The sequence below is a fragment of the Microtus oregoni genome, unplaced genomic scaffold, assembly GCF_018167655.1.
Source record: "Microtus oregoni isolate MIOR12 unplaced genomic scaffold, Mior012 000002F_ref0000024, whole genome shotgun sequence".
NCBI classification, from domain to species: Eukaryota; Metazoa; Chordata; class Mammalia; order Rodentia; family Cricetidae; genus Microtus; species Microtus oregoni.
This window is the reverse complement of record NW_024543061.1, coordinates 23,923,453-23,935,594: the sequence shown is the minus strand read 5'-3', so window position 1 is coordinate 23,935,594 and position 12,142 is coordinate 23,923,453.

Sequence of the window (12,142 nt, the reverse complement as noted above, 5' to 3'; positions counted from 1 at the left end):
ACATCTAAACACAGGCACAAACATGAATACTGCCCAAACCACAGAAGTGAGCATGCACTAACTAGGCAGAGATGTGCTGCATTTGTTTATCCTGCGGAATATTATTTTAACTGTGTAAAGGTGTGTTGCTTTTATTTATGCTGCATTTATTTAACAATGTAAGAATGTGTTACATTTTTTTTCCACCTTGCCCTCCTGATTGGTCTAAATAGAAAGCTGAATGGCCAATAGCTAGGCAGGAGAGGGATGGGTGGGGCTGGCGGGCAGTGAGAATAAGTAGGAGGAGAAATCTCGAGAGAGAGAAGGGAGAACGAGGGAGAAAGAGAGGGACACACCTGAGGCTAGAAGCCAGGCAGCTGGCAGACAGACAGAAGCAGCAGTAAAAGTAAGATATGCAGAAGGAAAGGTAAAACTCGCCGAGGTGAAACGTAGATGAAGAGAAACAGGTGAAGTTATAAGAGCTAGTGGGACAATCATAAGGACGAGCATTTATAACTAATAAGAAGTGTCATGATTTGGGAGCTGGTTGGTGGTCCCAAAAGAAAAGGCCTGTTACACCTGACCCAGCTGATGTAAAGACGTGCAGGCTTAGGCCATCTCTAGCTTTGACCTTGCACTCATCCTCCCTCTTCTCAAACGGGGTGTGTTAACCTGCCTGGTCCCAGAATGACTCGGCCTCTTGACAATATCCAATGCAAGCAGTTCTCCGAACTCTCACCCTGTCTTCAGATCACCTGGCAGAAGCCCAAGCCCCATAGTAAGTTCTTCCCAATGCCCTCTAATTGAAATGACTCACGGGTCCCCATGTTCTCTTTAACCATAGCTACCATCAGTGTGCTCCTGAGGCTGGGGAGCTGTCCTAGTCAGGGTTCTATTGCTGTGAAGAGGCACCATGACCACAGCAACTCTTAGGAAGGAAAACATTTCCTTGGGGCTGGCTCACATTTTCAGAGGTTTAGTCTGTTATCATCATGGTGGGACATGGTGGTGTGCAGGCAGACACTGCGCTGGAAAGGTAACTAAGAGTTCTACATCTTGTACAGGCAACAGAAGGTGGTCTGTCTCTCAGGGCATAGCTTGAGCATATGAGACCTCAAAGCCCACCTCCACAATGACACACTTCCTCCAATAAGATCACACCTACTCAAACAAGGCCACACCTCTTAATAGTACCATTCCTTTTGGGAGTCATTTTCTTTCTTTCTTTCTTTCTTTTTTTAAAAATATAGTTTAATTAGCTTATGACCTAGTGGATTTTCATTTTCGGACGTAGTCATACATCTTTCGTTTTGGCTAGCCACCGCCTACGCCCTGTTTATCCCTCCCCTATACTCATTTAAACCGTTCACCCAGAGTATACCCCATGTTCTTTCATGCTACTCATTTTTATCTTTTATTATTATTATTATTATCATTATTATTATTTTGAGACAAGGTTTCTCTGTAGCTTTGGAGCCTGTCCTGGAATTAGTTCTTGTAGACCAGGCTGGTCTCGAACTCACAGAGATCCACCTGCCTCCCAAGTGCTGGGATTAAAGGCATGCACCATCTCCTGGCCATTCTTCTCATTTTCTACTATTCCTTCTAAATTACTTTTTTGCAGGACTATAGGCTTCCATATTGCTTTTTCATGTACATTTAATTTTTGTTAAGTCTTCCTAAAAGGGATCTACTGAACAAGCCACAAAGTAATGAAATCTTTCTGCCTTTTTAAAAATCCAAAATCTTTTTTAAGCATTTAGTTTTTTTAATTGTTTTTATTGTGCTATACATTTTTCTCTGCTCCCCTTCCTCCCTCCCCTCTTCCCTTCTGTCCTCTTCCGCGACCCCCACTCTCCCAATTTACTCAGGAGATTTGGTCTTTTTCTCCTTCCTATGTAGATCCATGTATGTCTCTCTTAGGGTCCTCTTTATTGTTTAGGTTCTCTAGGGTTGTGGCCTATAGGCTGATTTTTCTATGCTTTATGTCTAAAAGCCACTTATGAGAGAGTACATATTTTATTTGTCTTTCTGGGTCTGGGTTACCTCTCTCAGTATGTTTTTTTCTAGATCCATCCATTTGCCTGCAAATTTAATGATGTCATTGTTTTTAACTGCTGGAAAATACTCCATTATATAAATGTACCACATTTTCTTTATCCATTCTTTGGTTGAGGGGCATCTAGGTTGTTTCCAGGTCTGGCTATTGTGAATAATGCTGCTATGAACTTAGTTGAGCACAAGTCCTTGTGGTGTGATGGAGCATCCCCATTTTCTTTCAAACCACCACAAGAGCAATGATAATCACTGCCATCTCACCATTGTGTGGGACCATAACACATCTCTGTTGTCACAAATTTGTTTGGGACAACACATGCCAAACTATTCGTGATGGCTAGCTCTGGTAAGAGTCTACCTTTAACTTAAATGTGATGAGCATATGTTCATGTATGTGTATGTATGGAGGCCATAGGTGGAGGCTAGGCATCTTCCACAATCATTCTGCACAGTCTCTCAGTGAACCTGGCTGGCCAATGAGCTCCATAGATTTTCTTGTCTCTGCCCTCCCAGTGCTAGGGTTACAGGCATATACCACTGTGCCCATCATCTAACATGAGCATGGGGGATTTGAACTTAGGTCTTCGTGCTTGGCCCGTGATCACTGTACTGAATGAGCTATCTCCTCAGCATCAACTTAAATTTTGAACTAAAGAATTAACATTTATTTATTTGTTTGGTATGTGTGTTTGGGTGTGTGTGACATGGCTTGAGTGTAGATGTGAGAGGGCAATGTGGGAGTCAGTTCTGTCCTTCCATCATGTGGGTCCCAGGGATTGAATGAGTATTTTTTTGTACACACACACACACACACACACACACACACACACACACACATGCTTTGTATTTTATATTTATATACCATATATTTAAATATAATATTGTATTTTAATATATTTACATGTTTTATATCAAATTCTGGTTTATAATGAAGTTATATAGAGAGGAGACTGAGAGAGGGCTGCTGCTGGATAGATGAGGAATGACTGTACCAGTATATTCCAAAGTCCCAAGTGGGTTGAGGCCAGACTTGATCTCAGTACACTAAGTCACCCTGGGCCATCTGTGCGGCTTGATCATTGTCTCAGATTTGAAGGGAATGATCCTGGCAGAGGCCGTCCAGCCTGGCTCCCCGCCAATGGTGTGGTTGGTACAGGGTCAGAAAGGAAGATGGAAGGGCAAGGATGGAAGGCTGAGGGCAAAGCTGCTGGGCAACGCTAGAGAGTGACTGTATCAGTCACTTCGCTCGTGGCTGTGACAAAAGAGCTGGCAAAAGCAGTTGGAGGAAAGAAAGGCTTATTTGGGCTCGGAGTTGAAGGGTCATAGTCGGTTATGGAGAGGAGTCATGGTGGCAAGAATGGCTCTAGATGAGGCTCTAGGAGCGCGAGGTGGGGTCACCCTGTGTCCGGAGTCAGGAAGGACAGGGAGCTGCGTGCTGCTGCTCTGCTTGCTTTGTCCTCTCCCCCTTTTCTCAAGCCCAGTACCCCAACCACAGGATGGTGCTGCCTATGTTTAGGGCAGGTCTTCCTTCCTCACTTAAAACTTTCTGGATGTGCCCTCTGCTGTGCCCAGAGCTGTGTCTCCTGTAGTGCAACGACTGCTCTACGTGCTATGTGCTACAGTACGGTTCACAAGTCAGGTAAGGGCCTGGAGATTGAAATACACACGCACGCACACACACACACACACACACACACACACACAGAGAGAGAGAGAGAGAGAGAGAGAGAGAGAGAGAGAGAGGAAGAGAGAGAATTCCTCCAAGAATGCTCTCTATATTGTGTTCCAGAGCAGCTTATATAAGGTCTCCTTGACTAATGGCCATGTCCTATCTTTCATCTGCAAGCCCACCAGAAACCACTCCCCTGCCATCAGGAACTCCCAAGGGTCTCGTGCTCAGAGCAGCTGCAAAACAAGTTGTTTGCTCAGATCAGCTACAAGCATAGGAAAACAAGTTTACTCTGGCAGGCAGAGAGTCACAGAAAATTCAGGGTCTGGGGGTCCACAGTCCCCAACAGTCTCACAGTTGACTATCAACAACGAAACTAAGGAATCATGATGACTTGGACAGAGAGAAGAAAACGGCCACTTCAGTCCTCTCCTGGGAAGCACTGAGACCCAGGAGGGGATGTGTCACAACTTCAGGGCACAGAGAGGAGAAGGAGAAGACTAGGCATGGGTGAGGCTATACTCCGTCATGAGCACTAAGCTAGTTTGTGCAAGGCCTTGAGTCAGTTCACAGGTCAGAAGCAGCATACATGGCAGCCACCTGTGCATGTATGCCAGGTAATGTGTCTAAGATGCAGTGGGCATGTGGTCTTCAAGAGTAAGATGCCAGGAGCTCAAGGGAGGAGACACACTTGAGAGATACTCAAGGTCCTCGAGAACCATGGAAAGAGATGGCTGGAGTTGCCATGCTCTGTCTATGACCGTCAGCCCAACAGTGGGATGTAGAAGCCTGTCCTTTGAAAGTTGGAAGCTGCCAGAGAGATTTCCAAATCTGCCTACTGGGGAGGGGTAGCTTCTGGTGGACCTACTGTGAGGCAGAACACTTTCAGTTGGGAAGACCTTTGGAGGAAGTGAGCTTTGCTGCTAAGGTTTGGGGGGCTCCCCCTGGTGTACATTCTCACACCAATCTGTGGACTCAGCCCAGACTAGGCCTTTGTAGAACCCAGAAATGCAAAACCTCCCATCCAGAAACGCAAAGTCTCCCATCCAGAGATGCGAAGTCTCCCATCCAGAGACGTAAAGTCTCCCATCCAGAGATGCAAAACCTCTCATCCAGAGACGTGAAGCCTCTCCTCCAGAGATATGAAGTCTCCCGTCCAGAGACGTGAAGCCTCCCATCCAGAGATGCAAAGTCTCTCATCCAGAGATGCGAAGTCTCCCATCCAGAGATGCGAAGCTTTCCTTTGAATGAAATACTGCAACCAGGCAGAGCAGAGCAATTTGAGAGTTCAGAGGTGGAAGTGAGTTGGGACGTGGTCTCAGATTACAAACATCACCACTTTGTGAGAAATGTACCCTGAAATAGGTTTCTATACACATAAGCCACTAATGGGTAAAACAGATTTATTGATTTTTTAAAATTGTTATATAAATACACGCCATAAGGCCTGGAGAGATGTCTCAGAAGAGCACTGGCTGCTCTTCCAGAGATCCTGAGTCCAATTCCCAGTCACCACATGGTGGCTCACAACCATTTGTAATGAGATCTGGTGCCCTCTTCTGGTGTGCATTGTAGGCAGAACACTGTATATATAATAAATAAAAAAAATTTAAAAAACAAATAAATACACTCCACAATAAAGCTTTCAGGAAATACTGAAAGATGTGGGAAACTAGCCCCATAGGTCAGGGGTATAATCTCAGATATGGAAATATTTATTCAACATAAGCATGCAAATATATATAAATATATATGAATATATATATGTGTGTGTGTGTGTGTGTGTGTGTGTGTTGTGTCCATGTAGTGTAACACCCGATTTTGTGTTACACCCTCGGTACAGTTCGCGCGCCCCTGTACCTTACGCGAGTCGGGCAAGGGCCTGGAGATTGAAAGAACACACAGAGAGATCAGGGTCATTCCAAAGGAGACTAACCGAATGCCAGTTTATTCAGACTTGGGGAAATCCTTATGTATCTAACTACTGCACAAGGATCTCCGCCCAGGCAGGTGGGAAATTACCATATTAACAATGGAGTACATGCCCTGCAGCTAACCACCAGGTGGGGCAGGGAGAGCACAGAAACACACAGGAAGCTTAGTTAGCTGATCATAAACTGTCCCCGCAAATGCACCCCAGGAATAAGAGAGACCAGGGCCCTACAATGTAGGAGCCAGAGGGCAACCTTGGGTGTCTTTACTCAGGATGCAGTACACTTGACTGTGGTTTAGTTAAAAAAAAAAAAAAAAAAAAAAAAAAAAAACCACAGTAAAATTTTTTGAAAGATTTATCCATTTGATTTTATGCATGTGAGTGTTGGCCTGCATGTGTGTGAATGCACCATATACGTGCCTGATTCTTGTGGATGTCAGAAGACAGTGTCAGATCCCCCGAAACTGGAGTCACAGGTGGCTGGAGTTACATGTGAGTGCTGGAATCTGAACTTGGGTCCTCTGGAAGAGCATCAAATGCTTTTAATTGCTGAGCCATCTCTCTAGCTCCTCCCCTTTTTTGAGACACGGTTTCACTATGTAGCCCTGGATGCTGGAACTCATTATGGCTAAACCAGGCTGCCCTCAAATTCACAAGAGATCCACTGGGCTCTAATTCTGGAGTTCTGGGATGAAAGGCCTGCTCCACCATGTTCTGGAAATTTCAAGATGCATTTTGTCTTTTTTTTTTTTTTTTTTTTTATTTTCGAGACAGGGTTTCTCCGTAGCTTTTTGGTTCCTGTCCTGGAACTAGCTTTTCTAGACCAGGCTGGCCTCGAACTCACAGAGATCCGCCTGCCTCTGCCTCCCGAGTGCTGGGATTAAAGGCGTGCGCCACCACCGCCTGGCTGCATTTTGTCTTTTGAGACAGGGTCTCGTTCACCAAGTAGACTAGGCCGGCTGGCCAATGAGTGAGTTCCAGGAATCCACTTGCCTCATCTCCCTTGTGCTAAGATCACCAAGCCCTGTATGTTTATGTGAGGGCTGGGATTTGAACTCAGATCCCTGTGCTGGTACAGCAAGCACTTCACCAACTGAACTTTCTGCTTATCTGTAAATATATTTGTAAATGGAATCTGAGTTTGAAATGGTCTTGTGATCTGCTTCTTTCATTTGATACACCTCTGAATAAATTTGTTTCTCTTATTTCTTTTTTTTTTTTTTTCGAGACATGGTTTCTCTGTGGCTTTGGAGCCTGTCCTGGAACTAGCTCTGTAGACCAGGCTGGTCTCGAACTCACAGAGATCCGCCTGCCTCTGCCTCCCGAGTATGTTTCTCTTATTTCAACAAGATGTCTAGAACTTCCAAACAAACGTAGACAGAATCCAATTGGTTTTGTAGCTGAGCTTCTAGTGTTCTGGCATTATTGTTTGTTTTTCTTGTTTATTTTCAGTAAGTTCATAGCATTTAAAAATATTTATTGTATTATTTATTTATAGGTATATGTGTCTCTGTGGGCAATACCTGCAGAGGCCAGAAGAGGGCGCTAAATCCCCTGGCGCTGGAATTACGTGTGGTTGTGAGCAACCTGGCACAGGTGCCCAGGTCTGAACTCAGATCCTCTGGAAAAGCAGCAAGCATTTTAAACTGCTGAGCCATCTCTCCAGGCCCCAGATTGATAGTATCAAGGAAGTATTTTTGTGGTTTTTCTAAGATACATGGGGTTTTATATTTTTATTTTTAGATAATTGGGAGTGAGGTATGGTGTCACATGTCTAAAATCCCAACCCTTGGGAAGTAGAGGCAGGAAGATGAGGAATTTAAGGTCGTCCTTGGCTATACGACAACCTTGGCTATGGAACTCTAGGCTAGCCTGAACTATTTAAGAGTCGGTGTCAACAAATTACAATCCCAGAGAACTTAGACAACAGTGAGGACCCTAAGAGAGACATACATGGATCTAATCTACATGGGAAGTAGAAAAAGACAAGATCTCCTGAGCAAATTGGGAGCATGGGGACTCTGGGAGAGGGAGGGAAGGGAGCAGAGAAAAATGTAGAGCTCAATAAAAATCAATAAAAAGAGTCGTGTCAAAAAATAAAAAAACAGCCGGGCGATGGTGGTGCACGCCTTTAATCCCAGCACTCGGGAGGCAGAGGCAGGCGGATCTCTGTGAGTTAGAGACCAGCCTGGTCTACAGAGTGAGTTCCAGGACAGGCTCCAAAGCCACAGAGAAACCCTGTCTCGAAAAAACCAAAAAATAAAAAATAAATAAAAATAAATAAATAAATAAACACACAGAGATACACATAAGAATCAGAGTGGATGCTGAATTACCTCAGACAGCTAACTTCCTGGCTTATATGATGATGTAGTTTTTCTCCTTTGCCCGTGAGTGCCCTGGTGTAGAGCCTGCCTTCGCTTTCTGGATTGAGCCCTGGGTTAAAGATTCCGTGAAATCAGAAGGGTTAGTGGCTGCTCTCGGAAGTCTTAGAGAAAAGATAGCATGTTTTATAACCCGTGAGACACCTGCTTTTTTTACTTCACCATAAATCCCGGAAGCTATTCCCTATCATCTCTGAGAGCATTTCCTCATTCTCTGTTTATAGCAGCGGAGTGTTCCTTCGTGTGACCGTGTCACGGTTTATTGAGCCGGTTCCTGAGTGAGAGGCGGTTGAGGTGTCTCCCGTCGTCTGTTGCAGCAGTCGCTTCGTAAGTGCGTTGTTTTATGGGAGTGTATTTCAGCAGCCATTCTCGGAAATGGGAAGCTTTGTGTACTGAGGTGAAAGGAGCGTTCAGCCCTTAGAGACAGCAACGGGTGACGATAACAGTTCTCAGAGACTCAGAGTTCAGACCACTCAGCCGTGAGCAGCTACATCTGCAAATACTGTTCAGCAGGAATTGCACATGCGCATGCGTGGGCGTGTGCATGTGTGTGTGCTTCTTTTACACTTTTTACATTTCCTTTTTTATGTTCATGCTTTTGCCGAGCCGTGCGTAACCTCTAGGCTTTCAAGGATTTTATTTTGTGTTGAGATGGGGGAGTCTTACTGTATAGTGCTGGCTGGACAGGAACTCAGTGTGTACACAAAGCTGACTTTGAACCCATAGAGATCTACCTGCCTCTGCCTCCTAAGCATTTTTATTTCTGTGATAAAACACCACAATCAAGGCAGCTGGTGGAAGGGATTATTTGAGTTTATCGTTCAAGGGCAGGAGCCCATCACCCTCATGGTGGGAGAGCCTGGCAGTCGGCAGGCCTGGTGGCCGGAGTGGTGACTGAGAGCTCACAGCTCAAACTGCGATTAGGAAACAGGGAGAGAGAATTGAGACTAGGATGAGGCTCTGAAACCTCAAAGCCCTCAGGGATGTGCTTTTTCCAGCAAGCTGCACCTCCTAAGCCTTCCCCAACAGCGCCACCAACTGGGCACCAAGTATTAAAATGCCCGAGACTACGTGGATGCGTCTCATCCAAACCACAATACTTACCAGGCATTGAACAATTTCCAGGGCCAGGCACTGTGCTAACGGCTCTGAGTGTGTTATTTCTCCTTTCCTTAAAACAAAACAGCCTGGTGGTGGTGGTGCATGCCTTAAATCCCAGAACTCGTGTGGCAGAGGCAGGGGGATCTTTGTGAGTTTGAGGCCAACCTGGTCTACAAAGTGAATGCCAGGATAGCCAAAACTGTTACACAGAGAAAACCTGTCTCGAAAAATGATGTCAAATTGTGTCAGCTTAATGGCGTCTGCCATGGGAAAGTTGCTATAGGAAGTGTAGAAGTCAGGACTCATAGTGAGACAAATGGAAGCTTGGTCTTGCATAGCAATGTGAAAATCGACTGGTTAACTATGAGTTAACTTATGAATTAGCACCCCCATTGGATAATTAATGCTGCTCAACCAGCATCACCAGGAAGCAAGACTGTATATATTGTATGATAAACACACTCAATCAATGCAAATTCCTGCTCCTTCCTGGCGCCCCTTTCCACACAACCGGAGTAAACTTTACATCTGCAAGTTTATTAACATCTAGGTCAAGTTATAAAAAAAAAAACCAGCAAAGAATATCCCCCTCCCTCCCTCCCTGCCTCCCTCTTTCCCTCCCTCCATCTATTTTTTCTCCATTCCTTCTTTCCTCCCTCTTCTCTTTCTCCATTTCTCTCTCGATTTCTTTCTTTCTCGACAGGTTCCCCCTGTAGCCCAAGTTGTCCTCGAACTCATTACATCCCTTGCAGCAATCTCTCCAGTGCTGCGGTTTCAGCCGTGGGCTTCCATGCCTGTCCGGACCACCCATTTCTACTGTGGAGTTTTCACTTCACAAGAAAGGAGGCTGTGAAGAGCGGTGGAGACCTCCAGAGTAGACCTTCAGACGCCAGTGGGTGGCATAAATTAGTCTGGTAGCGTTGCTTTGTTATGAAAATATTGTGCTTTCTCTTGCTGCCTATTTCTGGCTTTATTCTTCTGTGACCTGATGGGGTGCAAAGAATTATCTCAGTTATGTTTGATTGGTTAAGACTTGATTGGTGTCCTATGATATAAGTGATGTTGGGGAAGGGTTCATGTGACCCTGAGGAAGATATGTACCCCTCTCTGCTGGGGTATTCTGTGTATCGCATGTGTGCAGGCCAGTAGATACAGAGTATGTTTTAGCTCTGAGATTTCTTCACTTGTGTTTAGTTTGAAAGACTTATCTAGATATGAGAAGGGGGTATTAAAATCCCTTCTTATTATGTTAGGACCTGTGTGGTCTTTTGTGTCTTTTGCTGTTTGTTCTATGGCATTATCCTATCCAACACATAAATGCTTACAATTGTTATAACTCCTTGAAAAATCATTCCCTTTATTAACATAGTGTCCCTGTTATCACTTCTAATTATTTTGGTTTGAAAATGGCTGTTCTATCAAAATTAATCCACAGGTTGAATGTAGTACCTACAAAAACTCCAATGTCATATTTCACAGACCTAGAAAAACAATTCAAAGATTCATATGGAACCACAAAAGACCATGAGGAGCCAAAGCAATCATAAGGAGTAAGAACATTGTTGGAGGTATTGCAATACCCGACCTCAAATTATACTACAGAGCTATAGTGATCAAAACAGCCTGGTATTGGCATGAAACGGACAGGAGGACCAACAGGACAAACAGAGGACCTGAGAATAGACTAACATAGCTATAACTACCTATTTTTGTTTGTTTGTTTTTTGTTTTGTTTTTCGAGATAGGGTTTGTGGCTCTGTGGCTTTTTTGAGCCTGTCCTGGAACTAGCTCTTATAGACCAGGCCGGCTTCTAACTCACAGAGATCCACCTGCATCTGCCTCCCGGGTGCTGGGATTAAAGACATGTGCCACCACCACCCAGCTAGCTACCTAATTTCTGACAAAGGAAACAAAAACATACATTGAAGAAAAAGAGTCAGTTCAACAAATGATGCTGTCAAAACTGGATAACCATCTGAAAAAAAAAAACGAAGTTGGATTAATCATTTTTGCTTTGTACAAAAATAAGTTTGAAATAGATCAGAAACATAAAATCAGGGACTGAAGAAATGGCTCAGTGGTTAACAGCACTGGCTGCTCTTCCAGAGGACCCAGGTTCAATTCCCAGCAACTACATGGCAGCTCACAATTGTGTGTAACTCCAAGATCTGATACCCTCACACAGACATACATGCAGGCAAAACACTAATGTACGTAAAATTTACAAAAAAATATTTTAAAATACCCTAAAATCAGAAACAATGAAATATAGGAAACACTCTTCAAGACATTGGGGTAGACTAGAATTTTCTGAACAGTTTCAATAGCACTAGAACTGGCCCCAAGAATTGACATATGAATCTACGTGAAATTAAAAAGTTGGGCTGTGGTGGTGCATACCCTTAATCCCAGCACTTGGGAGGCAGAGGCAGGAGGATCTCTGTGAGTTTGAGGTCAGGCTTGTCTGCAAATTGAGTTCCAGGGTAGCCAGGGCTACACAGAGAAACTCTGTCTCAAAACAAATAAACAAAAATAAAACGAAAAGTTTCTGCACAGAGAGAGGGGAATTACCATCAAATCACACTGAGAGACCACAGAATGGGAGGAACTCTTTGTCATCTAAGCTACAGACAAGGGGCTAACAACCAGAATTTACAAAGAACGGCAGAAGTTAGACACCCTGGAAATAATAAAACTGCCAGTCAATAAATAGTAGAATATACTGAGTAGACAGTTTCTTCAAGAACAAATGGCCAAGAACTATCTTAAAAGTGCTCATTTTCCCTGGATACCAGGTAAGTGTAAATGAAAACTACTTTGAGATACCGCTTCATACCAGTCAGAATGGCTGTCATCGAGAAATGCTGGAGAGAGTGTGGGAAATAGGAAACTTGAGTTCCAGCACTCCAGAGGCAGAGATGGGCAGATGCCTGTGAGGTCAAGGCCAGCCCCATCTACACAGTAAGTCCCAAGACAGCCGGGGCTACGTAGAGAGGCTCTGTCTCAAAAACAAAACAA